Genomic DNA, 6,853 nt, shown 5'->3' on the forward strand with positions numbered 1-6,853 from the left:
TTAGATTTTGCTGATCGCACATCCTTCGTTCTATTTATCATTCTAATCCTCTCTGCTGTCAACAAGCATAAAATAATATAAATTATATCGAAATGTTTTATTAGGAAAACACCACTTAATACTTTTAATTGTAAAGCTTTACCGTTCTACTAAATTTCTTATCCTCTGTCCTTAGAATAAACTTTCTTTCTCCTTCCTGATCTTCCAAAAGTATCAAGTCTTCAAGCTTATCTTTGTCAGACCTTTTTTTGTGGGTCCTAATAATGTTCTTCAAATCTGGCTTGCCTACTCAAAAAACTTTTTTTAAGTAATTCTTGAAGTTTTTCTAATTTGTTAAATCTTTAGAAGAGCTTCTTTTTTCTTTTTTTTTTTTTAATTAGAATATAGCTTGTCGAGTTTAATAATAAGATTTTTGAATAGTTGAGTGTCATTAACAACTTCAAACCGTGCTTTTATCCAGGATTTCTTAACCTTAACTAAAACACAGTTACAATCCAAATTTTCACAACTTTTAAAATTTTTACGAAGCGAGCACGTAATCAAACTGATTTTTTTGGTAGTTTTAGGCAGTATAGACTACAGGTATGCTAGATGTTGTAGAATATCCATACTTGTTGGAAGTTGAATACCTAAATGCATATTTGTTTTTATTCCTTATATTTTAATGAGATAATTTAGATCACTCTATATCTTATATATATAATATACATTAAATTGCTCAAGCTTCTTACAAATTAGAAATAACAAGTAACTTCGTGTTTAGCTGCTTTAATAATAAACAATTTCTTTTATTATTAGATCTTAACTTAAATTTGCTTTCAAACTCGCACGTTTTGTCTCCTTTATACATATTTATCGCATGTTTAGTATTTATCATTATCATTAATCTAAATAACCAGGAATATATTTGTAAATATTATAAAAGCCTGAAAAATACTTAATATACTATTTAAGTATTTGCTATATTTTATATAGTTTTATTTCACTTGTTAAACGATATATTATATCGTTTCACAAGTGAAATAAAACTATATAAAATATAGCAAATACTTAACACATTATATCTTAATTTGTGTTTCATATTGCTTCTTATAAAATTACAAATATTGTAATTATAAGTTAAGAACATATTCTTTAATTTGATAATGGTATTAAACATACATAAAATGAGTAATTCTATTCTTATTTTGAATATATACATTTGCAAACTATATTATGAATCTAAATAACAAAGATTTAATTTAATTGTTGAATAGGTTATAAAAACAACGCCGCACCACGTAATAATCGTTTTTAGCCGATTTAAAATGTAAGTTATACTGTTTTTGGAGAAGAAAGAAAAAAAACATACTTTTTAATCAAAAATACAGATATTTATCTAAACCCTGAAAAAAAAAATTATTATAAATATCTATACTAGCCTTGCCCTCAAGACACTTAAAGTAATCCGTTTTTGGTCATTTTTGGGTCCCTTTTTTTCCAAACATGTGCTTCGAGGGCAAGGAAAGAGTGGTTCAATGGTGCAGAAATTTTTTGTGAATAAGTTTAAACATATTTGCTTCAAATCTAGATGGTTTGGTTTTTCAAATTCTAAAATTTTTTATTTCTGAACACCCCTAATGGCCACCTTCCATATAAAATTTGAATTTAAAATGCAATTTTAAATGCTGTTTTAAGATCAGTGGATTTCTCTATAATATTCATAATAAAATTAAGCAAAAATACGCATTTATAACATTGGATAAAAAACTGCTAAATTACCTGGAAAAAAGCTTAGGAAACGATTGACAAAACATGTTTTATTTAAAAATCCATGTCTTTTTATTAATGACTAAAAAAACAAATATATACAGTGCTTCCATAAAGTATTAGCGCACTCATATTTTTTTTACCTAAGGGAACTTCAAATAAGTGTAATTCGAAAACAATAAAAGGCTGAGTGATAATTTTTTTTTAACTTATTCATAAAATAAAGCAGAAATACTAATTGTCAAATATATAAAGGATATTTCTTTATTTTTATCTTGAACTTAATTAGAATACAACAAGAGTGATAAAAACAATATTAAAAAAGTGTGCAAAAGTATTAGCGCACTTACAGTTTTTCAAAGATGGTAAGAAAGTTTAATATTTTATGTGACCGCCTTTGTTTTTAAGGTATGCTAAGACTCTGCGCGGCATGAATCTATAAGTTTTCTGATTAATTCTTGTGGCACGGTATTCCGCAACTCTTGCATCTGCGTTTTGAGCTGCACCAAGTTAGTGGGCTTGCTTTTTTGTAATTTGCAGTCCATCCAACTCCAAAGATTCTCAATAGGATTTAAACCAGGTGAGCGAGCGAGCCAAGGCATTAAATTAAACCATTTTTTTTCCATGTATTGCTTTATTGAGCGTGCTGTGTGGCAAGGAGCGTTATCTTGTTGAAATTGCCAGGTGGAGTTTGCCTTGAAAACGTCCATTGATGGTTTTAAATAACCTTCTAATATCTCTTTATATCGATGTTGATTAAGGTGATCAGTGTAAAGATGCGCCAGTCCATTGCTAGATCCAGCAATGCAGCCCCATATGCTAATTGAACCTCCTCCTCTTTGAACTCTTGACATGATAAAACGAGGATTATATTTCGTTATTGTATCTCCTCACGACAACCCTTTTCTTGCGATTAATAAGTTCAAAATTTGACTTGTCCGAGAAAATTACCTTTCTCCATTGCTCTACAGTCCATGCAGCTCTCTCTTTGCACCATTTTCTTCGCTTGAGACGGTCTTTGATACTTAATAGTGGCTTCTTTGTTGCAAGATATGAATTGAGATGTTTTTTCTTCATAAGCTTGCTAATTGTTGATCGGCTTACTTGATGTGCACTCAACGCTGTATTCAGGTCTGAGGCAATTTCGACTATGCTTATGTTTGGGTTGCGTCTAGCGAGTATAATTGCTTTATTTTCGTCCCTTTCTGACATTTTTTTGGGACGACCAGAGCGACTTTTGCCTTTGACTGTTCCAAACTCATTATAGTTTTTGAGCGTTGTTCTAACGCTGCATTCACTGATTTCAAGTTGACGTCCGATTTCTTGATTGCTAAGACCACTTTTGTTCAGGCCAACAACTTGCTACTTTGTTTCAATTGTTATGCTCCTTAAACCCATATTTTTGTTGTTGCAATTTTAAAGTATTAACTAACTGTATTTCAAATGATATTTCCGTCACTTCAATTTATTCTTCTTACATTTTTTATTGACTATTATTAATCAGCAGAGAGTTTTTAACAAAAATTAACCAAGAAAGTTTTTCTCAAAGGAATTAAACGAGTGTGCTAATACATTTAAATGAGTGCGCTAATACTTTTGCACACTTAATTTCAGACATTTTTCCGAGTAACCATTAAACTTCTAATTAACTCATAAAAAAAACAAGCAGGTTGACAATATTTGACATTATAATTAAATTTAATTGGTTTTACCTTTCATTTAAAAAAAAACTAGTTCAAAATTAAAATTACTTTGCAATTTATACTGATTTGAAGTTGTCTATAATAAAAAAATTACAAGTGTGCTAATACTTTCTGGAAGCACTGTATATATATATATATATATATATATATATATATATATATATATATATATATATATATATATATATATATATATATATATATGCATGTATATATATTAAACTATTCATGTTCATGTGTATATGTTATATTAAACATGTATATACACTATATTATACATGTACATATATTATATTATATTATACATGTTTAGTGATTTTAGTACAACCAAATAAAAAATAAGGTACGAATAATTACATATAAAAAAAGCTCTAGAAGGAACTCCTGAGCTGTGTGTACATACAGAGCTCAGCTAATAGTTCATGCAGCATTTGTAAATTTGTGATATCTATTTAAAAAACTAATTTATATTAGTTTATTTTAAAAAGATATTCAACTGCCTACCATGCAGTTGTGTTATTAACCTTCTAGCACACACCATTGGGTATTTAAGAACTAAAAGGTACATAAATTATATAAAAAATAATATTAAACAATTTATTTATGTTAAAACTAAAATTAAAAAAAAACAAATAAATTATATATAAATAAAAACGATTACAACTATTTCAGTTTTTCACATTTAAAATAATTATTTTAAATGTGAAAATTACCTAGTAGTTAACTACTAGGTTCTAGGTATGATACTAGTTTCTTATCTGTTCTTTACTGATGGTAAATAAACTAACTTCTAATTAGTTCAACTAAATTTTTAATCTTATTTAATTAAATAGATTTTTTTTTTTAAAAACAAAACAAAGATATTACACAAACTTATTGTTAAGAGTATATTTTGTTAAACAAAATATTATATATATATTAGAAATTTACGTAATTATGTAATATTGCGTTTCTTTCAAAAATAATTGCTGAGTAAAACCGAAAATTATATTTCGTCAGGTTAGAATTATTTTGTTCTAACTCTGCATTTGTTTAAACTGAGATAAATCCAGTTGAAGTTTTAAACTGTAATGCAGTAGAATTGGAAATATATTTTTCATTAATGAAAACTTTTTTTAATACTTGGCTATATACTAAAAATAATTATTTGTTTTGAAAAAAAAGTAAGTTGCTCAAACTGCTATTATGGCCCGACCCTGTTTGGAGATAAATTCGATAGATACATTTTGCGTTAATATTATTTTGTGCTATCTCCATATTTTAGTAAAAACAGTTTAAACGTTTTGCAAAAAGCAAATGAATTACAACAAATTACTTTTAACTTAGGGATTTAAACGCAAATATAGAAACCTAATGCACTTCGTTGGAAAACTTAAATGGATGGGATGATATAATTAGCTTTCTTATTGCTACTTAGACAGAATTCAACTGATATTGCTTCTGGAAGGATGGGCAGCTTTTATTAAGAGCTATATTATTTAAAGAAAATCATTTCTATCTGAAAAGATTTATTGAAAATAAACAAACAAAATTTTTAATACAAATAACATGTTAATAACAGTTTATACAACTTATACAACTTATAAAACTGAATGTTGCATAGCATAACTAAAGTATATAAATAAAACAATTAAAATAAAATTTGTTTCCGGATTGAATAGTTGAAAAAAAACTACTGAAATAAAGTTTTATAGAAACAAACATCTACAGCTGGCATGTTTGGTTACATAGAAACAATGTCTTTTACTTTCTCACTAGAAATTTCAATATTATGTGGAAAACAAGATGCCAATGGAATTATTGGTTCTTCAAGATTACTTCCTGATCCTCTAGTGTTTTTTGGCTTAGACAGCCGTGCCTCTTTATAAATATCTGTAAAACGATTCTTGAAATACACATGACCAGGAGCATTAGACCTATATAAAAGTGTTTTGACATTAAAGTATGGAACCTTTTTGTAGTTCATAAGACAAGCAATTTTTGAGAAATTTTTGATGTCCTTTTTTTGCATTTGGTATACAAAAAATGGTTTACGTTGGTTAACATTTAACATTGCTTTTAACAAATGGGAGGGCTAAATATTTCTGCTGAATGTAATGATTTCTCAATCTGATAATGTATATTATCACATTCCTGAATGGAGCTATGCCCTGGCTCACAATACTTTTGTTCAATGATTTCAATATTTGGATGATCAATAAGAAACTCACGCAATGCAGCTGACATATGACTGTTTCTATTTTGTGGAACACAAGAATCAAACCAAAGTAAAAACTTGTCAATATTGAGAAGATCCTTGTAAGCTTGATTTAGCATACATATCACAGCACTAGCAATATCGTTACCAGAACGACCAGACATACCTTCATGCCATAATACACAATATGCTTTTTTGTTTAGCAAAGAGTAACCTGTTAAATTATAACAACTGAGCTTTCTTTTATAAAAGAAGTTTCCCACGTTACTTTTTGGCAAGCTCAAAACATTTTGTAGATCAATAAAAACTATGGTTGTGGTAGGGGAGTTCAACTTTCGATCCTTATCTCTCTTGATCTTTGTTTCATTTTTTGATGCAATATGCTTGTTATACTTTTGGATTTGCTCTTCATTTGCATTTTCAAGAATGCAAAATTGGTAGCATGTATCACACAGATCTTTTTTTGACTTTTGAAATTCAATATTAAATTTGGTGTTAAAAATATTGCGGTACATACATTCCTTTGCTGGTAAAATTTTATATTGAGTGCAATATGTTAAATATAAATCATAAAGTTTCTTCAAATTTAATGAACCATCAAAGTATTGTTTGCAGGAAATGCTTCGACAAAAATGTGACTCAACTCGTGGAAACAAGTTAATATGGTTTTCTATACTCTGTTTAGTCATTTCAAGAACTTTTTCTGTACAATGTTTCCCCCATTTTGTAGGGGCAGGAATACCAGTTTCAAGCTTATTTTCATGATAGTATGATATTTGCCTGCTGCTGATGTCTAATGTAGACAAATAAAACACTTTACATACACGATGTTTGACATTATCAACAAAGAAATTGTAAAAATAAGTATACTTTCTCCTTGATTTGCTTACTTTATTGATCTGAGTTGTTTTTTTATCTAATCTTTCAGTAGTTCTACTAAAAAAGTGTTGCTTTTCAATCTGAGACATTCCCCACAGTCCATTAAATAATAATTTCCTCTCGTCTTCTGAAATTTTCACAGAACACTTAAACTTGCAACAATTTCCACAATTTTTTTTATTTTTAATACTTTTTGGTTGAATAACCTTCTGATATTTATATATTCTTTTCCTGATTGCCTAAGTCGCTTTCTTTTTGACTGTTTCCAGTTATAACAGTTTGCCTTACATTTTCTTGTTTTCCCACCGTGCGGAGGTAATCGCAG

This window comes from Hydra vulgaris, chromosome 12 (assembly GCF_038396675.1).
Source record: "Hydra vulgaris chromosome 12, alternate assembly HydraT2T_AEP".
Lineage (NCBI taxonomy): Eukaryota > Metazoa > Cnidaria > Hydrozoa > Anthoathecata > Hydridae > Hydra > Hydra vulgaris.